Below are 24216 nucleotides of genomic sequence, written 5' to 3' on the forward strand. Positions count from 1 at the left end.
AGTAGTCTGTAAAGGATGCCTTCTGGATAGGGAGCAGTGACTGAGCTATGTGAGGAAGGTTAGAGTAGTCTGGCCTGTCTACCATAGCACATATCTGTTCCCACCTTGAGATAAGAGAATCTCCTTTCCAGCCCACTGGAAATGGTATTGGGGGCCTCTTCTCTCGCTCACATCACATCTTTCCTGTCTCTGGGAGGAAATGTCTCCTCTGCAGTTGTCTAGGGAAAAGAGCCAAACAACTGAACTCTTCATCATATGCTGAGCCTCAGTGGGATGTATCATGGTCAGATGGATTTCTGAAACTTCTTGTAAATCATTTTTGGGCTCATAAACATCTGTCTCTGTTTAATATTTTAAAGATTTTTCTTCTAGTGCTTTTTACCCCTCCCACTAAAGGGTTGTAATCCCGGTGGTCTAACTTTGGTTTAAGCGTTCAAATTCTCGTACAACTCAAAGCAGGGGGACTTGTCTTTGTTAAAACTATAATTCCTGTCTCTTTGAAGACTGTAACGGTGTGTGTTACAGAATCACAGAATGTTGTATGTGATATTTCTGGATCAAGCTTTCGGCTGTGTGTGTATGTGGAGAGAAAGACAGCTTTTAAAAGCTAGAAATCCAGCTTTTTGTAGCTATGAGTCGGGTGTAGTCACGCAACTTCTGGAGCCTGCGAAATACTTCTGAATAACCTGAGTCCTAATCCAGTGTGGCAGTTCACAGAAACTGGCACACTTTGACCTGAGGTCTGTCTAGCCCAGATCCCCATTTAGCAGAGCCAGCAGGAGATGCTCTAGGAGATGCCATAGGAAAAGAAATGGGACGTGAGTGAAGTGACCCTTTCCTGTTATCCCCTTCTTTTCTCAGGCTATCAGTCACTTTCAGAACCAAAAGTTTTCTGGACCATTTTATTTCGTAGCTGCTAATGGACCTGTTTTCCATCCCACTTTGAACTTGCTTACACTTTTGGCCTCTACAACAGCCTCTGGCAATGAATGCCACAGCCTCATTTTGCGTTGCGTGGAGAAGCTGCCTTTATCCAACAACCCACTGACTACCTCATTGGAAACCATCTAGTTTTCACATTAGCTTGAGCCCCAGAACTTGTTTTTGATGTTGGTGGTGCACCCTTTGTGACCTGCCTATTGCCTGGAGCTGGTGGGCGCAAAGCATTCATGTGCTGTGATGAATGGGGAGGAAGCTAATGAAAAGAAGAATCTTGTTCTCTGTTTATATGAATAGAGAGAAGTTCTGATGTGCTGACCGGGTTTTTTGTGGGTTGTTAATTCAGCAGTAATTAAGGTTCCAGAGCTGGAGTCCTGACGCAGGCAAAACTTCTATCGAAATTAATGGGAATTTTGCCTGAAGTCCGGTCTACAGAATTGAGCCCAAAATCTTTTTTCTGGTTGCTGCATTTTGTCTCATTTGAGTCTGCTTGCAAATAGACTGTACTTACTGGTGCATAAAGTGAGTTAATTTTGGTCTTGGCCTGTACTTGTTTGCAGGTACTTGTCAATCAGTACTGTCTAATTTTTTTCCCCTGTTCAGTGATTATTTCTGCAAATGGTAAATTGCAAACCTGAAAGAATTAAACAGAGAAAGTATATCACTTGTGAAGGTTTTGTTTGTCCTGTTGTGGAGTTTGCCTTTGCTTGTTTGATCCCTCCCCCTGGAAAAACAAGTAGCTGACTAATAAGTCTAAGTTTTATATACAATTTCTAAGTGTTAGCAGCATAGTTAATTTAACAATAACATGAACACAGGACTGTTGTGTGAAATCAGAGGACATTGTATCTCTGTTGTTTTCTTCTACCTGGAGAAGCAAGAAAAACCTGCTCTGTTAGTTTTTCTAGAGCAGCAATATGTTCTTATCTTAAACATGCAATGTAACATTAATTATTAATCACTAGAATTAAAAATAGAAATAAATGTAGGATAGTAATTTTGTATCTAGGTAAATCCTAAGTCTTTCCGTCAAAAAAATACAGCTTTACACCAATGTAGACATTGAGTGAGAGAGATCAAAGTCAAATCACTTAATGTTTATGTGCTTTGTTTGACAATTTTTGTCTTGATGCTTTTCAGAAGACTGCTGGAGTTTATTTATAGCGTGGGTTTTGAGCATCTGACCCATATGCTCCTGTGGACAGTGGGAGTATTTTTTAAATGCAGACTATAGAGAGTTTGCTCAAGTTGAAAATGTTTTTTTAATACGTCCTTGTTAAACGGTCACCTTCTCCTCAAAGATTTGAAATGGGGTGACTTCTGAGCTTGGGTTCACTCTGAAGTAACTGCTTACAAATAATTCCTTTACAGCATAAGAACTTATTTCAGGTTTACCCTGGTGTAACTAGGGTCAGGATGCTGCCCAGCCCTTGGATACAGAGATCCTACAGAAACAGTGATCAGTTTTAGTGCTTTCCCACTAACGGGGAATTGAAATTTGCCTTTGGACAAAGGTATAGTCTATTGTCCCCGAAATCTGACTCTGGCCTGGATGGAGAGGTTGCAAACAGAAGCTGCATTCTGGGAGACTTTTAAATGAGTAATAAAATCAAAATGATGCAATGGTTTGCTAGGGAGGCTTTTGAATAACATACTGAAACATAGCATGGAAGCTAGAATAGCTCTCGCAATTCTTGTGAACTTACGGCCGAGACTGCTGGAGTGGCTTGTAAGGGAAAATGAAAAGTTCTGTGCAGTCTTCCATTGCTGTGGGTAGATGTTCGTGTCTATTAATGATTGTGCTCCTCTCATTAATCTGTTTGGTGCACATTAAAGAAAATGTGGTGGTGGAGGCAGAAGCTCTGTGTTTTCTCCTCTGTGGGGTTTCCCTGCTAGTCCATCCAGATCTAGTTGTCCCAGACCTAATGCATCTGGATTTCCTACTGTGTCTAGTTGGAAGGTGGTGGGGAGGAGGGATTTTGATAACCCCTGTAATGAGCAAGTGATGGAGTCTCCAAGGTGTCTCCTAGATGGAGCCTCTGAGATCCGTTTGAACGTTGTTCATGTTCAGTGTCCGTTGTTCACAAGGACAGCTCTAGTTTGGAGCCATTTCTCAAGTATTTCTCTTGCCCCTATTTAGTAGTGGGGCTCCTGTGGTCTCCCTCATTTGTGTGCTTTGTGGTCCACTGAGATAACACGTAAAAGCAGGGGTTTAAAATGCTCTTGGTATAAGTTCTGCTCAACCTTGACTGCCTTTTGGTGCTTACCTGCTGTTACCATCAGAGGAAAACAATCCTACCAAGACTAGAAAATTTCTAGTAGGAAGCTGTCCGGCTAGGAACACAAGCTGAAAAGGACGTCCAAGGTCAGAATTTTATCTAGTGGTATCACAGGCAACCACATGTATGTAATACTTCCTTTGGATATAATCTCCAAGCTGTGAATCATAGCACTGGTTACCTGCTACCACCAGTGAAATCCTTAGAGTCCAGAGATGCTTGAATCAGTGAGCTGTCTAGCTGGTTTCCCTTGACTGAGTTTGACAGGCAGATGGATCAGCTGGATCTGTGTATGTGTTCTTAAAGCCTTATGATTCACAGATGTTTTTAAGGCCAGAAGGGACAGTTATGATAACCTTATCTGACCTTCTTTATTTTTGTATTATATTACATTAAAATATATCATTTATTTAATATATAAAACAAGACATAAGTAATATGATTATAATAAAGCGTGATATAAAACCATAGCATAGCAGCCAGTAATTTTTCTTTAAGCTATGACAAACCCTTGGAGAGTCAGGGTAGTCTCCGGCTATAGTTGGACTCGGAGTCCCTGGCCCTCGGGAAGGGAACATGAAGGTTTATGCCTCAAACTTGTAGCTGTGAACTCAGACACGGTGCCTACCTCCCAGCCTGTCTGCCATATAGAAATGTTGAGCTCCTGTTCAGCCATAAATTGATCAGTGGCTGCTTAGGGGAAGGTCATTTCAGGCTCAAAGTGAGTGTCTAAAGAGATGAAGCGGTAAAAAGGGATTACTGTTATTTTTAGTAATCTGAGCAAATGGAAGCCTTCTTGTAGGGTGCAGACTCATTCTATACCATATCCTTGGTGTATGTCCTAGCTGAAGCTCATATCAGTGGAGTTTGCCCAAAAGTCACCTGCCCTTGGCAATTAGATTCGACCTTAATTATGTGTGCTAGTTGATAGGCTGTATCTCTGAATGAAAAGTTGTTTTTCATATCTAAAAATGGTACCGGCCTCACTGAGAAATCAAATCATAGACTCAATTCTTCTGTTACCTTTACCAGTGTACTTTTAGGATAATAATGGAAATCAGGTAAATTATTTCCACCTGTTTTTACTCCATTGGAAGCCCACAGATTTTACTGTAATTACTGGAGACCTACTCTGATGCAGTTGAGGAAAATCTGGCCTGTGTCTCTTTGTGTCTAACATGTACTGTGTTTTCCATGTGTTTTCCGTCATTAAAATACAAAGACGTAAAATCGTAGTGAATCACACAGGTGGCCTGGTTTCCCTTTGTGGTTTCATTGCCCTTGACCGATACATGTTCTGCTATCGTCCTCAGTTTAGCTTTTCCTACTTTTAACTCGCTCCATACAAACACACTCCTCCTCCTAAGAATATATGTGTTGGCCAGATGCTGAGCAGGTGTAAACCTGTCCCACTAGAGTCAAGACAGTGATGCTGATTTATGCTAACTGGGCAGCTGGCCATGGATGTGTTCTGTCCATTGGGGTTTTATTCAATCCAGAAGGATTTCTCAACTCTCTCTCTGGTTGTCCTGCCTTCAATCAGTATAAATCCAGGCTTTTAAGAGTATTTGATCATCTTTTTTGCCTGTTTTGCATGCTGCAGCACACATCGGTTCAGGATCAGAATAATGCAAGGATAACTCCAAATGTCCTGCTGTTTGTTTGTGATAGAAATTATTGTGTAATACTGAATTAATTAGTTTTTAATGCAAACAAGACTGTTTTATGTAAGCACTTGGAAAGGAAGGACAGAGTGCTAACAGAAAGGTTAACTGCTGTGTTGATAAAACATTTTAGTCTTTTTTTATATTTTAATTTATAGTTTTGTAATATGGTTAGCTGTCTTTTTTTGGCACTGCTAATATGAATCGTTTAGGAATTTTTATGAAAAAAGCTGGACTTACCTCAGCTGTCTGATTAGAAGTCCTAGACTTTCGTGTGGTTCAACTTGGTATGTTTGCCAAGCACTTTTATTACTTCAATCAATTTGAATTTGCAAGACTGATGATCCTGACAGAAGCTATTGGCACATCATGTGGTCCTGGGAGCTAAAAATAGCATTCTCTATGGGGCTTACTTATTTCATGCTCCCAAGCCCAAGAAGTATTAAAAAAAAGAAAAAAAAAAAAAAAGTTTGCACTTTGTGATACCAGTAATTTAATAAAGGAAAAATACCTGGCGCTTTTCATGGAGTCTTCAGGATGTTTTGTTGTTACAATAATGAATTATTTGTTTTATAGAAGTGCCTGAAGACTCCAGTTGGAATCAGGGCCTCATCCCGCTATGCACATGCGCACAGTGAGAAACAACATCTGCATGCAAAAAAGCATCCAGTCTGTTTATGCAAGAGAGGGTGAGACAAAGAGGGAGAATGAGGCATGCAGTCACAAACCCATCATTAGCAGAGCTAGGAATAGAACTAGTGTCTCTTCTGGCTCTATCATCTTGTTCGTTAATCCACAGTGCTGACTTTTGAATCTTAGTTAGCTAAGAATCTTAGTTAATTACAAGCTTCCCTCTTCCCACCCCCCAGCCTGATTTGATGGCTGAACGGTAGCTGCAGGAATGGCATCAGGTCTGCCCTGGACTGTGACCTCTCATTTTAGAGTGTATTTTAGTGTCTTTGACCGTTCAGACTTTTGCATTGACCTTGTTGAGGTCATTAGGCTCCACCGTTTGCGGTGCATGTGTGAGTGAGTAGTGGCTGGATGACTGAATTTTGCCCCCAAATAGATCCTGGATTGCAGTGGCTCTGTGCTTGCCTTCCTGTGCCTACTTATGATAAAGTGCTACTGAGCGCCTTAAAATCAGTCTTCTGCTGCTCAGCAGTCACTCAAAGCCAAGGAATCTGGAAAAAAAAAATCTATGCTCCATAGGCTGTACCCTGTTTGGCTAGCATTGCACTGTTATTAGTCTTTGCAGTGTCTGACAAGCTGCAGTCTCATCTTTTGAGACCCGCTAAACTGTTGGTTGTCTCCCTTCCCCAGCCAGATGTAACAGTAAACAGTAGCAGCCTGCTTGAAGGAGTGTTACAAAGGTGATGGAGCCCAACTCTTCAGTATAATAGCAGACAGTATGATAAGGGGCAGTGGCCACAAGCTGCAGCTTGGGAGATTTGTTTTGGAGAGCAAATTTCTACTAGAAGGTAGTGCATTACTATAGCATGCTGGCCAGGAAGGCAGTAAAATCTCCATCCTTAGTTTTCAAGATTGAGCTGGGCAAAGCCATCTCAGGTTTGATCTAATGTTGACTGTTGACACTTTGAGCAGAGATTGCGTTTGAGACCTCCAGTGACCCCTTCCCACCAACATTTCCACGTCTGTGTTGTAAAACAACTGCTTTTTATAAATAACTGATTAACCAGCAATGTTTAGTTAGTCCCTTGCACCATGGGTTTCCCAGAGTGGTCGGTGCTATTGTCAGAGGATCTTAAGTCAGTTCTGTTTGTGTTAATTTTTCTAATTCTTGCTTGCTTCCTCCACCGTAGGAAGCTGAACGTCAAGGCAGAAGAGATACTACTGTATCAATAACGTGTTACCTAGGCTTGGCTTCTGCACCTGACTCTGAATCATCCCATACTGGATGTAAGCATCTGCTCGCGCAGAGTGAACTGGTTTTTTTTTTCTGTTTGTCTTCCAGATTTGCAGAGATGAGCTTGGCTTCATCCTTTCCACTTGGAGCATTTTCTTCACTTGTTTTACTCCTCATTCCACGTGTATTTCCACCCCATTCTGAGCAAGAAGCCCAGACATGGTTGTCTTCTCTCAGCTCCTTAGATCTACCTCTGAATCGTGTAATGTGGGAATGCCTGCATGCTGTAAGAGCTGCTTACGTGTTGGTTGTGTAGGAGCTGCTTTAACGGTACTAAATACCCCAGGAGCTTAACTTGGAGCTCTACACTAGTGGAGTCCTGTAACTTCTGTATATGGCATCCTTGAACAGGCCTCGCAGGGGAAGAGTTGCCTGTTTGATCGTGGTGTTTCTGCCCTGTGCGGTACCTGAAGCAGTATGCAGTGCCTGGGCTCTTTGCTCTTCAGAAGCAACAGTAAAACTTTTTGTAGCTTCTGTGGCCTGATGAACACTTTGGTTCTCTTTCTGGGCCGTGATGTGACATCTATGTGGCCTTATAGGGCTAGGACAGCTTAAGGCTGATGTGAAGATGAGAAAGTTGGAGGTAAAGTCTGATATGAGGAGATAGAGGGTTAATCAGAGAATTAACTTATATAGTGAAGCATTTGACTCAGCATAATTGTCCTGCCAGGGACTTAATATAATTTGCAGGGTGTAAGAGTTCTCTAAAGGGATGAACAAACACTCACATGAAGAGCTAGATAAAAATTTGCGCTTTGGACTCGGTCAGATGTTCTCAGTCCTACTCTCTTTCCTTTTAGAGGATTTTCTATGCAGACAGCATCTCAGCATTGCTGAAAAGTCTGAAGATAGTTTGCTCTTTGGTTTGTGACTGCGTTATCTCTCTACAAACAGCATGGCAATGAAAAAGGAGGGTTTTTTTAGATAGCCTAAGGAAAAACTTCCTTGCAAAGTCTAATTAGGATCAAATTAGATAAATAAGGTTTGAATGGCTCCGGAAAGGCTAGCTTCATAAGGACTAATCCTTGTTGGGAGGTACTTAGTCATCAGCCAATGTTAGGATTGCTTTCATCTGCTGCAGGCTGGAGAGAAATGAACTGATGTAGTGAACAAAATATTGTAATCCTTCCTTTCTTATTTGTCTCTTTGGTATGGAGCAAAAGAAGTGAAAACTCTGCAGCATTTACTTGGTGTGATTCTTGATAATGACAAGTGATGCTACAATAGATGCAAACTGTGCTTATTAAATGGGACATCTGTCTTCTGGTTCGCTCTCCATCGAACCGCTGGTTTGGTCTGTACTGTCTGAGCTTGCTTTGGAGACCATACCCTGCTGTCCGTGTTGGCAATGTGCAAGCTGGGCGGAAGCAAAGGCTGTTGTGTGATCTGTGGTGGTAGATCACGCGCCTTGCTTGGGTGCATCACCGGGGCTCGTGTCTCAATTTTGTGTAGGATGCAGTCAGACAAAGGCCAGTACATGGATTTTTCATGACAAACTTTAACCAACCCAGAGCTTTGGGTTTATCAGCTAAAGAAGCTTTTCCTATCTTTCTGGATTCTATTATTATTTAGTCTGTAAAGAGTCTTTGGTGGTGAAAGGAGATAACAAGTGAAAGTAAGCCATCCCTAGTTTTAGCAACAAAGCCTCCGCTTTCCTCCATAACAGAGACAGCAACTGGATAAGAGAACACATAAATATATGGGCTCATTGGACATTCTGGCAATCTGAAGGAGACAAAGTTTGTATTGAGTTTACTCTGTCCTCTAAAAGATCAGCTTAGTGAGACATGCCCTTCAGGGATAATTTCCTCTGTTCATAAATAAAACATGCGCCTTCCAAAGAAGGCAAAGGAAGGAAGCAGAATTGCAAGATTCAGCAGTAAATGAAGACGCTTGTTTTGGTTTTCTGTGGTGTTTTTCTCCTCAGCAGAGAGGAGAAAAGGACAGGCCCGGCAGTATTTCTGTCTGCTTTGGTTGATGCAGGCAAAGGTTCTGTTTCTGGTCTCACCGCAGCTAACTTATTGAATTTTGCTTTGTGGTACGAAATGATTCGGAGTGCATTAAGCAGATTTTTCTGTAATGTTCTTGTATTACCCTTTTGTAAGGGTGCAAGAAAGAAAGCTCAAATTTGGGAACAGATTCTCAGCTAGTTGTAGTAACCTCTCTTGAGCTTTGTGACCACAGCTGCTAAATTTCTAGCCTTCACAGAACTTTTATTATAGAGCAAAATATGTAAGGCAAGGATCAGTGCTGCTCTGAGTCTTCCTCAGTGAGTTTCTTAAGCTTTTGCTCGAACACAAACAAAATGCTTAGGTTTATCAGTTAAGGATGAATTCTTTTTTTTTTTTTTTTTTTTTTAGGAAGGGTCTTGAACTACTGGCTGCAGATAATCTCCCAAAGATTGTAGAAGAGATATTAAAGGCCAACTCAAATCTGTAAAAAGCCAAGCATGTTTGCCAGAAAAATCTGTGAATTGGAGTTATCTTGCAATTGCCTTGCAATTGTATGAAAGTGAATCTGGTATACAGGCATTGCTGGGCTTGACTCTGCTTCCTTTGGTGTTGCTGGGAATTTTGTGGTTATCTTCAGAAGAAGCTGACTCAGATCTGCAGTAATTTGCATTGATCTGAAGAGAGCGTGTATCTCTGAGTTTGTTTCAGCGTTCAGAAAGTGTGGAATGGAATGCATCTGTAGCTTAGCTCTAAAAAGAAGAGAAGAGACTAGCAGCAGTGAACAGGCAATATAAATGTTCCTGTGTGCCCTGGGATTTCTTTCAGACTCTGTTTTTCTCCACACTGGTGTACTGTGTTCTGGCTCACTAGCAATAACCAAACTGTTTCTTCTGATGTGGCCAGATGTCCACTCAGCAGATGATGCTTGTGACGAGGACCTGCGCCAGTTTCAGGTTAGTGGGAATGTTTTGGCTGATCATACTCTGAAGTGAAGACAAAGTGGAAAGCATCATCTCTTTGCTTCCCTGGTCATCTTTGTATTGATAATACAGATCTGAGCTGCTTATTGCCATAATGTATGGCACAATAGCTGGACATGGCTGCTGGACTGGTAAGAATGCTCTTCCTGTGGATGGCAGTTGTGAAGGTGAAAAGTAAGTTCTCTGTATTCAGTTCCACAGACTTCAGTAGAGCTTGCCTGTTTATACTCCAAGGTCTAAATCCTTGGATTGCTAGCCATTCAAGTCAATGGGAACGTCCCAGTCTGTGCTTTCCATTCTTTGGGCCTGTCCTTTCCAGAGAAACATGCAGCAGCAGCATCAACCCTTTTGCAGAACTGCATATTTAAATCATAGATGCCTTGTGAAATGGATTGCTTAATGGAATGAGAACTACTGTAATCCAAAGTAATCACCAGTATGTTGGCATCTCAGGAGAGGGGGAAGAAAAAGAATCTGTGACTTCATTTTTTATTAAAACAGTAATGAAGTAGATGGCCTGGTGTGTGCATCACCGGATTAGTCACACTGGTTTAGAGCAGAAGCCATTATTTTTGACTGAACTGTTTCACTTTAATGAAGAGCGAAATTATATCCATGTCTGATTATTTGGAGGTGTAATATTGAGGCAGGTGAGAGCATAATCTTTGTTTTACTTGTAAGAAGTGTATTTTTTCTGATACTTGGTATCTCCACTTTATTGACGCAATGCGACAGCAAATAATCCAAGGCCTTCATGGAACACTTAGTAATTTTGATCCTTAGGTAATTCCACTGAATGTTTTGCTGAAGCATAGATAATTTTGCACTAGATAGCAGTGCTATTCTTCGTTCTTTGCTTTGATCCTGTCGCTGTAAGTGACTTGTGGTTTCCCACTCTCGATCAGTAGTAAAACAAATGCCTGTCCCACTTTGCTTGTCCACAGACTCCTGTTGATTGCATGACAAAGGGTACCGTGCTGCTACCTGCCTAGTATGGGCTGTGCTGATTTTAATGGAACAGGACCGAAAGGTTCTGGTGCGTTCAGAAATGGCTCAAGGGACTTCAGCACCATCCTCATGGGTATAGCTGAGTGAGTTGTACTTTGTATCCCACAGACCTGACACTCTTCTCTGCCAGCCCAGGTTCTAGATAGATTTTCCTGCAGTGGCTGTTTTTGCCTGATCTCTCTTTGGGGATTTCCTAGAGCTATGCATCTGAAGCAGGTTGAATGGGCTGGATCATTTGTTGGGATGAGTCAGACTATTTCCGCTTGGGGCTACCCCTAGTTAACCCCAACTGAGGTTAAGATATGTAGGAACCAAGCCGCTTTTTAGCCCTTACCTGCCTCTGCCGTGGGGAGAAAGGAGCACAGGAGCTAGATAGCAACTTGCGTAATTCAATTAAGAAGAATTTCGGATGGAGGAAGATGTTCTGGCCATGTCCACACTTGGAAGCATGCAAACCTCTGTGCAGTTTTTAATGCCCTGTGGCTGTTTGTTGATGCTATTTGGTACTTATTGTTGCTCAGGACAGCTTTCCATCACTCCTTTATTTGTCTGTGGTGTGCAGGCGGCATGCCAACTCTGCAGAGGAGCTGGGCTCAGTGAACTAAATGCACTCTGCAAATCATCTTGCCTACCTTGTCTGGATTGTTCAATCTTTTAGTGGAGGCTTTCATATCTTAAGTTAGTCCAGTGAAATAGTGTGAGTGCTAAAGGCTACTGAAAAGGCTGGTACAGTCTGATTAAGACCTCATCGTGCAGAGAGTTATCTATCTTGCACTGCGGATTTGTACTTGCTGGGTCACATTTGCCATGTTTTAATAGGGCAGTGCAGTGTCTGTCTACTTGGACAGTGCCCATGGAGTGAAGCAGAGCTTATTGCATCTCTCTGAAGCTCCCCGCCCACTGAGCCATGGGATCCTCCAACTGTGGCCATCTAGAGTGCTGCATGGAGGTTTTACCTGAATACCAGAGTTCTGCGTGTGGGAGGGGTTTAGCTCTTGTCTGCACTTCTTGATCACCTAAATACTGTAACAGAGTTGATCCAAGGTAATTTAAAAGCAATTGTGCTCTTAAGGAGGTTCTTTTTCCTAAATCACCTCGGCTCTTCACAATTATCCAGCTGATATTAATGGATGAAATACTTCAATTGCAGGATTTAGATATTTTGCTATGCCTGGAAAACGTAGCGCATCATCCAAAGATGCACGTCCCAATTTTACAGTGCAGAATGAACTATCCAATAATTTGTAAGTGTATTCCCGTTGTATCGCGCTAAAGGTGGCAGAAAGTGGGGACAGGAGTCAAGGAACTTACGAAATCCTAAACCCTGCTTCCTGATTTGTTTTATTCTACTGCAACGTTGCTGAAAAATCTTCATTCTAATCATATGGCTCTTGCTTGATATGATTGGCAGGGTGGAGTTAAGTCATTTTAGCGCACAAAATTGCGTTCCTATCAAAGATTTGGATTTTCATTCTTAACTCAGTCTTAAATTCATGTGCTTACTTTGTACCAAAACATATAATAAGCATAAGGCAAACATTGCCCTGAGGCTGGGGAAGCAATATATTTTAGATTCACTCTTCATAGTGAACTTTTCCTACTTTTGGGGGGAAAAACATGTTCAAACTTTAGTGTCCTCTACTTTAGAATTAATTTATTGATAGGCCTTCTGAACCTTTATCTTGATGTCATTTTTGTCTCAGTTTTGGCATAAAATAGATCACACAGCCTGAGCCTAGTTTGAATTGTTAACGTTTGTTACTGTTACCAGCGTTGTTCCATTAGTCAGTGCAACAGCAATCAGAAGCTGGCTCTACTTGGTTATCATCCATCACTATTTAGAGGTATTGATTTGTCACTGGAAGGTGTCCATATTGTTGTCTGAGTGCTACTTTGTCTCATTTCTGAGCACGGAGAAGCATAGCCTTGTCAGACATGCATTTACATCAATCTGTTTCTTCTGTGTTCTGGGCAATAGGTTATGCAGTGTGAAGAGCAGCCAACTGAGGCAGGACAGGCCTTGGATGTGAGCAGTGGCTTTATCACATAATACCCATCTGGGAATTTTCCAGCTAACAGATGTCTGAAGATGGCAATTTGCTGGAGTAATGACTTTTCTGTGGGAACGCTTTATCTGAACTGACAAATGAGGAATGCCTTTCAGATCCAAGCAGGAATTCTGAATTGATCAAAGGGAATAACCAATAGTCCAGTGCCTAAGGCATTGGAGTGTGGGGTTGAAAACTCTATTACTCATCATTTGCAGGAGGAGTTTTTCAACAAGGATGCATGCAGAAATCCTGCCTCTGGGATGGACAACCTGCTGTGTCGGTGCTGGGTGGGTAGGAAGCAGCTCTTCAGAATAGGACCTGGAGGTGCCAGTGAGCTGTGAGCTGAACATGAGTCAAGTGTGTGCTTTTGGGCTGAAAGCTGATGGCATACCAGGCTGCATTAGCAAGAGGGAAGGGAGCAAGTCATTTGCCTTGGTCTGTTGATGCCTGTATAAAAAGGAGGCAAGTTTAGTCATGAGCCTGTCCTTCCTGTTCGTAGTGGTTGCTGAACAGCATTGAATATGGTGCAAATCAAAGCTGTTTATGGCCTTGTCTTGCTCTGAGCGCAGGGGTTAGCAGTGAGGGCCACAGTTTCACCTTCTGTATCTCCCCTTCCCCAGGTTTGCAGCTGCCCATGGGAAAGCAGCATGGCTCCTGCTGTCCCTCAGAAAGCTGGTATCAGGCACAAAGCCACCTTTCAGCGCAGGACAGCTTGACAAGTTGTGAAGCTGCACAGCTGTGGGAAACGTGGACAGGATGGTTTGCAAGAACAAGCTGTTCTGCTTCAGGTCTCTGAGCTGACTAACTGGGGCCTCTCCTTTATTTAATTATTTAAATGAAGTTTTGTGATGCTGACACAGAAGCCACTTCTGTCCTGAAATGAATCAGCTGCTACACAGAAAGTAAAGGTGCTGAGCTTGCTTTCTGCCGTAGGGACATTCAGAATGAGTGCGTTCAGTGTCTGCCCTGGGCAAGGGTTTATCCAAGTGACTTCTGAAACAAGAAGGTCCTGTCCCTTTTCCCACTGATGGGCTCTAGTTGCAGTGCTGCTTGAATAATTTCAGTTCCTCGTCTGAGGGTTTCCTTTCTAACATTTTGCCCTGCAGTGGTGCTTGTTTCTTCATTGCCTCCCTTTTTTGCACTTTTTGGGCTTAAAGTCAAGAGAAGCTTTTTTCCTGTTTCTGCAGCAGTCAGTGCTGGTGTTTTAAGGAGCCCAAGGGATGCTGAGAAAATGAGAAAGGATATAAAGAAGCACCTTTATGTAGTGTATCTCAATTTTCCATTCCGAGCGGGGCTTAGTAGCGTGTCCGATCAGAGGGAGAGAAGTTATCCATGCTCTGCTCAGTGCTGTACTCTCTTCCCCAGTCTGTATATTTGGCATGTTCCCAATGGAGGCGATGTTGAATTGTCATGTGTTACTCTGCAGCATTTTACTGAAGAAACCTACCATGTAAAGCCCGCAAATGAAATATGTTCTCATGAAGCAAAAATGGCCGATGTTTTTGTTTGAAAATGGTTATTAAGTTTGCTCCGCAATACTTTAAATTCTCAAATACTGGCACTCGCGTAGGAGTTGTAAATAAGGCAACTTTGGGTTTTCGAGGCTGAACTCCTTGAGGTGCTGCCCTCCTAGAGGGTAGTGTATTTGTGCAATAGAGAATCTCGTCTCTGTTTTGCTGCACCTGATTTATGGTAGACTTTGCGAGCTCTACTGAGTTTTACTTTGGTGAGAAAGATACAGAGAAAATTCATGTAGGAAACAGTCTTTTGGGGCAAGTTAGAAGTAAATCTCTCTTACATATGTTAATGTTACTTCCAACCTTTACTATGAAGTCATTGTGGTTGTTCCATTCTCTAAAGGTAGTAACATTGAATAGGTTTATAAAGAGACGTCTATGCAGTCTAGTCTTTGCTTACAGCTGTAACAGGCAGGGAAGGATCTCTGTAGAACCTCTTGGACTCTGGTCTTTACCTGCCAAATTTGGTTACCTGCCACCTCATTTTTGAAGGAACATAACTGCTGCAGTTGATCCTTCTGTCCCAGCCTTCTGTGCCTGCAGGTGGCCATGATAGAAATTAATCAAAGCAGAATGCAAGAAACCCCACAGTAATTCCTGCCCCCAAAGAATATTTCTCTCGGCCTCCCCTGCTGGTTAGAGGCTGATTTGCATTATGGCGCTTCAGCGCGTACAAGGAACACCATGTATTTAGATTGTCTTTGATCTCTGCATATTGATCTCAATTTGAATCAGTGCTGTGGCAGAAAACAGAAAAGCTGCTCCTTTTTCAAAATTGTGAGCTTTTTTGTCTGTTTGTGCTCTTTGACTTTGAGTTGCTTGGTGATGAGGGCTTAAGCTAACAGGACAAAAAAATAGTAGTAGTAGACCTGACAAATCAGTTTGTCAGTATTCAGAGTGGCTTTGTGGCTTAGAATACCAAGAGGCAGCTCTCTGAATGGCTGTCAGGTTGCTAGAATAGAGTACCTCCTTACTAGGGCAAAACAGTTCATTGTGATGCTTGAATAGGCTGTTATTTAAAGGCCTGGGAATCTCATTCTATATAGAGCAACATTTCAAGAGGTAAAGGACTGCATTTATATTGCTATTGTATTAAAATGTATGCTGGCGCTGCAGTTCTGGAGCTCCAGTGGAAGCTGAATTAGCTCTTTCATTCTAAACTCATGTTCTGGCTGCTCATAACTTAGTAAAAAATTACCTGTGGAGAAGAGATTTCTTGTTCTTGATTTCAGCCCACTAGGATGTTTGTGTTTTTAAGCGCTTCAGAATCACTCTCTATTCTGCATTTTCCGATGATGGGGTTGGAAGAAGGTGTTCCTGGCTGGATTTTCACTACTTCCAGGGTTTGATTCTACGTTATTTTATTTAGCTAATTTTCTGCTGTTACAGAGACTCAGGGTACAGCTTGTCTTCTCCCTCTTGCTCCCTGTAGAAAAGAGGGAAGCTTCTCACCTCTGTACTGGACGGGAGCGGGAAGGGAGGCACGAGGACATGAGTAGCTTTGCTGACACTGTGCTGGCTAGCTGGCAGCAAAACTTGAGGGTAGCAGATGTCCAGGCCACTGCTCTGTGCTCTGGACTACACTCCATCCTCGGCTAATTACGGCCTCCCTTGCAGATATAGGGAAAGGCTGAAGTCATCTCCATTACCTCCTGGTCCAGTGGCAGTCACCTGGGCTCTTGCATTTGTGCTGGCATGCCCTGGGATGTGCAAGGATCGTATAGAAATGGGAGATGGTTTCACTTTTGTCCCACGTTGCTAATAAGAAGTAAAAATATTACAGTTGGAAATAAAGATGACCTCTTTTTACTTAAACATGGTGCAATCTAAATCGAATTGCATCTAAAGAGTGTTTGTTCACCATTAACGAACTGAATTGTTATGGACTCTTCACTCAGGAGACTGTGTGGATTTTGAATTTATTGTTGAAAATGCCTCATTGAGGAACTATAGTTAGTGTTTCGGTCATATTATTTTGCTAGTTGGGAAAAGGTTTCTGGTTTCCCCTCCCCCCCCCACCTCTAGAATTTATTGCTATTTTTCCTCATTCCCATCTTTCATTTTGCTGTCAGGTCAAACTGAGCTACCCGCTCATTCACAAAAATGCCTTCTCTGTACTAGCCGAAGCAGACTGTACACAACAGCCTTGGCCCAGGTGGTGTAAGGGAATAGGTCACTAAGATGTGTTCAGAGACGGGGGCCAGTTTGTCTTCCACTCTGTTCCTCTGCTGTTCAGGTCTGGCAAATCCCTACTAGGCTGGCTTTGAACCTCTTTTGAAATTCTGGCCCAGTGCTACTTGGAAAATCCTCCCAGAAGTGTTCATGTTTGGAAAAGCTGTAGCCTTAAGGGCCTGCTGACTTCTGGTCCCAGAGCAAAGTCATTCTACCAGAAGATCTGGCAAGGAGATGTCCCTCATGGGCACTGATATCTCAGCAGCGCTTGTTGTCTCCTCACATTATAGCCCTGTTTGATTTCATTTTCAGCTTAATGAATTCAGAAGCTACCACTGAAATCCTTATAATAAATGATATTCCTGGCTTGACAGTTACAGCCTGCCTGCTGAAAGGCCCTCTTGTGGTTTCATCTGCATGAATTGTCCTCTACTTTGCATCTTAAGATCACCAGTAGCGTGTCTGACCCCAAGCGGCTTATTTGTTTTACCTCATTTGTTCCCTGCCCCCCCCCCCCCCCCGGGTAGATAAACATATCAACAGGCTTATGACACAAGACTGGGAAATGTCTGGTCTTATTCTGCTCTCTTCTTAGAGAAGAGCAGGGTGAGCGGGCAGGAGGTCTCTTTCAGGGTGCTTTTATGGCACTGATAGTTTAGGTGGATGCAGGTCAGGTTGTGGGACTGGTACGTTGTGCTAGAACGCTCTTGTCCCTGTGTTCTTGCATGTAGTGCTATAGCGTTGTCATGCTCTACAGGGTGTTTTATGATCGGATCACGAATGTGTCCAGGAGTTATGTTTGGATTCTCTGTCTTGTCTGAGTTGTTCATGCAAAGCCTCACTTAAGTTTTCAGGATGCTACAGTAGCTGCACTGTCTGTAGACTCCTGTTCCCTTCCTACTCCCATTATTTAGGGCTTACTATAGCAAAGCTCTTAAGCCCATGCTTTCTTCTGAGCCTGCAGATGAGTCCACCGAGAACCTATTTTTAGGTCTCAGTTCCAATTTTTGCTGTAATTATTTGAATGATAATCACAGAGCCAAAATAAGACTGCGGATACAGGTAGAAACACAGAACTTGAGCTTTTTCTTAATTGCTCATGTCTCTGCAGTGAAGAAACCACTGGAAAGATCCTGTGAAATTATGCAGATATGAAGCAGATGCTCTAGCTGGTCTGGAGTGGTCCTAGATGTGTGGCTTAGGGGTCTCTGGCATCTGGAGGGGTGCTGGTGCCAGTGGTTCCACAGAGCGACAGTGTCTCTGCAGGTGACAGGCCCAAAAATGGCACTGCCGGTAGGCAGCACCTTCTGTCAGTCATCCAGCTTTTCTATACATCGCTTTACCCTAGGCCTGTCCGTTTGAATGACTAAGCTGTTAAAAATATGAGGTAGAGAAATACTGAAAAATTTTCTGTTTTGGGAAGGGATTTTGTTGCTTGGTTGACTTGAAAGCTAATTAGTGGCATCAAGTCAAAGGCAGTTGCTTTTGCTACTCCCCAATTTTATTTATTGGTGGATAGGGGGAGGTGAAGAATCTTGATTTGTTTTTTCTCCTAGAAGAATTGGCTTGCTATTGGAGTCATCATTTCTCCTCCCTCTGATTAGCTCTTGCGTTATCTTAGGACCGTGACGATACCAGTAATCGTTGTGGATGATGTTTCGATGCTGTGGAAATACCATCTGTCAAAAGCGCCCTCTGTTATTTCAGTGACTCACTGTCCTTATGTGGTATTCTGAGGATATGCTATAGAGCAAGTGCTGTCGTTCCAACCTTGCAGGTGAGGATTTGCCGCTTGGATGGATCAAGTAATTTGCCTGAGTCACCTTGGGCAATCTGTGGTAGGGCAAGGATTCAAACCTGTCTCCTTCATCTCTCCAAATAATGTTATGCCTTTTGGGTCATTCTTCCTTCTACCAGCAGAGCCTCCTGTGGCTGAAATGTAAGAATTCATGCAGGAAAAATGTCACTTTCCGGTACCTTCTCTCTGTTTGAGGTGGTGCTATCATGTAACCCAAACATGTGACTTCATATTGTTACTTGATGAGGGAGTTTCATCAGAGCTGAAGGTTGCCACTCTCTCGACTTTCCCCTCTTGGGTGTTTTTTTCAGCAAATACAGACAGGCCTGGTGCGTGGGTGATCCCAGGGCCAGCTGTACCTATGTCCCAGTCCTAGTCTGTGCGTGCCCCCATTCAGAGTTTCAGCCCATCTGACATGCAGTCTCACCCTGGTGACCCCACGCTGTGTCAGCATCTTTGCTGCAGTAGATCACATTTCTGTAGTTCTTCCTCAGGGACTGGTGGTAGCACAGTGACCACACAACCTTCCTGTGTACTAGCACGGCGTAAAGGAAGAGAACATGCTTTCAAGTCAACAGTCTTGCACGGCTGTCTCACTAGCCCATAGACGTGGTGGCCTTGTCTTGTCCGACATCTTAGCACACTTCAGGTGCAAGGCTGCATGCTCCCTCTAGTCCTCCAAGTAGCTGCTTCTTGCCCTCCACCCTCTGTAGCAGGTCTAGAAAAGATCCATTCATTCAGTCCTTGTGGTTTCTGGTGAGCATCAAGGTCTTAGCTGGACCCAGCATAGTAGCTTAGTAGCAGAAGGTAGTCTCTTCCAAAGTAACAGCTTAAACGCTGTCTCTTAACAACCTGCCCCATCTGTCTGCTGAGAAGTGGCTTACTGTAAGCTTTTCTTCTTCCCTTTCCATTTGTCTCCCTTACAGATACCTCCTATTAAGTTAAACTGACATATTTATGCAGTAAAGAGCTTTCTTATCAGTTGGTGTACGATGTTGAGAGATTGGTACAGGGCTGGTCTGTCAGCATCTGTGGGCTCTGAAAGATACAGTACCTACCAGAGGGTCAGTGACACTTTTTGATCCTCATAGTTCACTGCTGTTGTGAGCAAAGCTGGCCTGTGCCCCACTGTGTGGACAGAGCATGGCACGCCAACTGTGTGAGGTAAGCCTTTTGGCTGGGGGGTGCTGTGAGGGCTTTGGGGGGGGGTATCACGTCTATTTTGGGGCACCACTGTCCAAGAGTCTTAAGGGTAGTCAGAGGGCTGGTGAATGCTACTTGCAAGCTTTTGTTTAGTCTGGGTGAGACAGCACTAAGGACCACACACGAGCTCTCAAACGTGGAGGAAGGAAAAAAGAAAGGAATAAACTGTTCTTGTCTACTGTGGATAAAGCAAGAAGTAATTGGGCTTAAGATGACTCGGGGAGTTTTGACTTGACATCAGGAAATACTTTTTAGGGAAAAGTCTATGAATCAGTGAGAATGACTTAGTAGGAGGCTATATAGCCCATATCACTGATAATTTTTTGTGATCAGAGTGGATGGAAGTTTGTCAGCAATAGTTTAGGCAGAATTGAGCCTGCCTTGAGGCAGAGTGATGGGTAGATGACTCCCAGGGTCCCTTCCAGCACTGTCTCTTGTGACTTTTGGCTTTGTGGCAGGTAGATTTTGGAGCAGAAAAGGCTTATGGAGAAGGATTGTTCCAGGTAACCCAGAAGATTATATTGATCTTCCCATGAGGAAGAATAAGATGAAGCAGAAAACTTCTTGCTGCTGAAGATATAAAGGTTTCATATTTTCTGCGTGTAGTTTTGATGAACTCCTCCCTCCTCTACTCTTTCTTACTGCTGCCCCTGCTATGGGGTATTGTGACATCTGAGCTGGGCTGAATAGGCTCACAGCGCACGTTAGCGCTCAGGTCTAACGCAGACTGCTGTTTCTGCTGCTCTTGCAGAACATAGAGAAGGATGGGGCCTGCCATCCTGCATCTGCTGCTAGCCAGGCCTGGCTTTGCAGTGCCTGTGCTGGCTAATGAGGGCAATGAGCTCTTGACTGACAGGGGTTGGAGCTGGCAGTGCTGTCTCAAGGCAAAGCTTGAGGGGTTTGGATCAGTGCAGCTTGCAGCTGTGCTTTTCCTTGACCAAGTCATGCTTAGAGTCCTTGAAGCACAAGATGTAGACTTAAAGGAACAGCTCTAGTGCCCAGGAATTTCTTGTGAAAGAAATGAAAAGTTGCGAGCTTGAATCTACTCTTGCTGCGTTATCTGCCTGTAGCTCTGAAACACTGCAAGTCAGATTGCAGAAACCTAGCTGCATGCTCCAGCCTTACCTTGCTCTTACCAGGCTCTGGGGCTCATCTAATTCAGCAGTGAGCTGATTTAACTCACTGATACGGCAGGAAGCTAACTCAGAGGAACTAAAGGGTGACTTTATTATTATTTTTAACGACTTTCTGCAAGTTAAGCTGAATATGAGGACAGACTTTTACCAAAGCTAGTACAAGGGAGAGCTGAGATTGTGTGGCTGGAAGCAGGAACAGTCAGGAAGGAACAGCAGGGATGGGTGGTGGGCAGAGAGAGACCTTTTCCTTTTAGAAGTCATAATGCATACTTCTGATAGTTTAAGAAAGAAAAAAACACCCTAACTACCCAAGGGAAGTAGGGGGTCTCACAAGCACGTTGCATCAGGAGCTTGGGCTTCCAGGAAAAAAAAAAAAAGCTGCTATGTTTTCAGTATCAGAATTCTAGCAGAGTCTGAGGAGTGGGATTTTCCTTCCTGCCCTTTGGAGGCCTTTTAGGTGAGGGTGGGAGGCATGATTCATCAGAGCCGTAAATCCTTTGGAGTCAGCAGAGCTGCTGGTCAAGGAGAGAGGAACATGTTCCTTTACTCAGCTCAGGAGAGTGCCACCATGTCATCCTCCTTCTCTCTATGTCTGAAGTTTTATGATGATAAAAATCCCTTGAATAAAGAAACCTAAAGAAATCCCTTAGAGTATCTGAGGAGGAGGGTTGGGGGAGGGTGAGCTTTCTGTCTGTGCACAAGTGCAAGTAGCTATTCTGTGCTCACCTTCCCCTTCCTTCTATTTGAGTAAAATAACATTGCTCTGTCTCAGATGAATATTTTTAGTACTCACATGCTTGCATCCTGCAAGGCGAGGGACTTCTGAAGTTAAAAACAAGATAAAGCTGCCAGTCTTAGTGTTCAGCAAACAACCTCAGTTTTTAATCTCCCTCCCTGAAATAAGTTTAACGTACAAAACATTGCAGAGAAAATGCGTCTGAGAAATGATACAGCGCTTTCAATAATTCCTGGCTTCAGATGGATGAAAAATTTGGGAATTTCTTTCCTTGCTCTGTTTTAGCATGATTTCTCCAGAAAGATGAGTGTGTGTGTGTGTGTAGGTCTGGTTCTCTTCATTCTTACTCAATAACTTTTGAACTCATTGCCCAATTTTAAGTGGACTGGATATAGGTTTTGAAGATATTAGATCCTGCAAATTATTCTTATTGAATAACAATAGATGATTACTACGAAGGGTCTTACAAATTTTATGAAAAACTAGTCAGTGGGTAGAGAAGGGGAAACCCTACTGATGTCTCTGCGGGAAAGACCCTGCTCCTTATCAGATGTCAGAGAATTCCTGCAAGATGCCAACGTGGAGTAGCAAATCCGTAAGAGCCAGGCTTCACTGGCTCTGCTGTTTTGGATTTGCTTATTTCAACACGAGGCTGAGACAAGGCAGCTTTGGCATGTCCAAAAACTGACTGGAAATCAAAAGACAAAGAGAAAGGTTTTCACGTGCATCTCAGTTTTGTTTTTCTTTTCTTTTCAAGGTACATGAGACTCTTTCTGTCCCCTACCTCTAAATAAGGCCAAATCCTTCTATTTCCTAGATTCTGCGAAAACTGAAAGTTTTCATGTAATTCTGTATTGCATGTGCAATTAAGAAATGTTGCATGTTACTTCACATGAGGTTTCTGATCACTTGTTGATAATGAGCCTGAATTGATTACACCAAGTTCCTAGTGAAGTTCGCAATTAAACAGTGAAGATCTAGCCAAACTTCCCAAACCTGGCTGAGCTACTTTAGCTGAATCCCTTTGATTTTTCTACTGAATCCAGCTGCCCATCACAGAACAGTCAAGGTTGGAAAGCACTACTGGAGATTGTCTAGTGCAATCCCCATGCTCAGAAGGGTCAGCTAGAGCAGGTTGCCCATGACCATGTCCAGCTGGGTTTTGAATGTTTCCAACCATGGAGACTCCACAGCCTTTCTGGGCAACCTGTTCCAGTGTTCAATGACCCTCATGGTAAAGCAGCATTTTATATTCACGTGGAGTTTCCTGTGTTTTGGTTTATGCCTGATGCCTTTTGGCCTGTCACTCGCTACAACTGAGAAGTCTGTCCCTGTGCTCTTGACCTCATCCCACCAGATATTTATAAACATTGATAAGGTTCCCCCCGAGCCTTCCCTTCTCCAGGGTAAACAGTCCCAGCTCTCTCAACCTCTCATCATATGACATGCTCCAGTCCCTTAATCATCTTTGTGACTTGTCACTGGACTTGCTGCAGTTTGTGCATGTCTGTCTTGTACTGGGGAGCCCAACGTTGGACCCAGCACTCCAGATGTGGCCTCACCAGGGCTGAGTAGAGGGGCAGGATCACCTCCCTTGACCTGCTGGCAATACTCTTCCTAATGCAGCCCAGGATACTATTGACCTTTGCCATGAGGGTACATTGCAGGCCCATGTTCAGTTTGGTGTCAACCAGCACCACCAGGTCCTCCTCTGCAAAGCTGCTCTCCAGCAGGTCAGCCCCCAGCACATGCTGGGGTTATTCTTCCCTAGCAGGACTTAGTGCTTCCCTTTGAACTTCCTGAGGTTCCTCTCTACCCATTTCTCCCACCTGCTGAGGTCTCTGGCAGCACTGGTGTGTCAACTACTTCTCCTAGTTTTGTGTTGTCTGCAAGCTTGCTGAGGGTGTGTTCAGTCCTGTCATCTAGATCCTTAATGAAAATGTTAAACAGTATTGGCCTCAGTATCAGCTGCTGGGAGATACTGCTAGTGACTGGCTTCTAGCTGGACTTTGTGCCACTGATCACAACCCTCTGAGCCCAGTCTTTGTTGCTCCAGACTTTTCCTCGGGTCTCAGGGGCCTGGGATTCCTGAGGACCAGGCCTACCAGTAAAGACTGAGGCAAAGATGACACTGAGTACTACTTTTTCTATGTCTTTGTCACTGGGCCCCTGCCCCATTTAGCACTCGGCTTGTATTTTTCCCCAGCCTTCCTTGTACTGCTGGTATACTTGTAAAAGTCTGTCTTGTTGCCCTTCATGTCCCTCACTAGCTTCAGCTCTGGATGGGCTTTAGTTTTTCTAACCCCTTGCAAGGGCCAGTTTGGGGCTATAATCAGAGGCAAGCTGAGTGCTCTGTTTCTCTCCCCTAAACAGCTGGTATGCAGAAAAATGGAGGTTAGGAGGAGGAAACAGGGATTCACAGGCAGACAGGTGAGGAGCACTGTTCTGAGGGAACGTGTGGGTTATTTGAACAGCTGCAGCTCATCCTCAGGCAGAAAACTCATGCAAACGAGTGGCAGTGTTGCAGTAACAGCCCAGCTTGCACAGCATGCACGTAAGAAGAACTTATGGTGTGCCAACATGTACGTTGCCTGTACGTCCACTGCACTTCCCTCATCTGCCTTTCCTTCCCGAGAAACTTGACTAAGAAGGACTTGTGACCATGGTGATAACTCTCTCTGTCACCTCTCTGTATGTCTTTGTGTTCTGCTCCTTCAAGCATCTAAAAGCTTCCTCTTTGACGTGATTCTGCTCACCAGAATACGTTACAGTTTCCCAAAGAAAAGTACTTGTGCTTGTTATAATTATTGCAAAAGTGCTGAGCTTTTTCAAGTGCTTTTCATCATCCCCAAAT

The 24216-nt window shown here is 43.5% G+C and overlaps 1 protein-coding gene across 5 annotated transcripts in view; it reads left to right on the forward strand.

Annotated features, from left to right (window-relative positions):
• SLC35F4 (solute carrier family 35 member F4) overlaps positions 1-24216 on the forward strand; it is a 125396-nt gene that overhangs the window by 18211 nt on the left and 82969 nt on the right. The window contains exon 1 of one of the 5 annotated variants that reach the window (XM_009670665.2): positions 6693-6802. The exons of 3 other annotated variants lie outside the window; for them this stretch is intronic. The gene's annotated coding sequence lies outside the window, so the exon portion shown is untranslated. Of the gene's footprint in view, positions 1-6692; positions 6803-9492; positions 9715-24216 lie in introns of those variants that run through there. One more of the 5 variants, XM_009670663.2, reaches the window with a different exon arrangement.

Source organism: Struthio camelus, chromosome 5, assembly GCF_040807025.1.
Source record: "Struthio camelus isolate bStrCam1 chromosome 5, bStrCam1.hap1, whole genome shotgun sequence".
Taxonomy (NCBI): domain Eukaryota; kingdom Metazoa; phylum Chordata; class Aves; order Struthioniformes; family Struthionidae; genus Struthio; species Struthio camelus.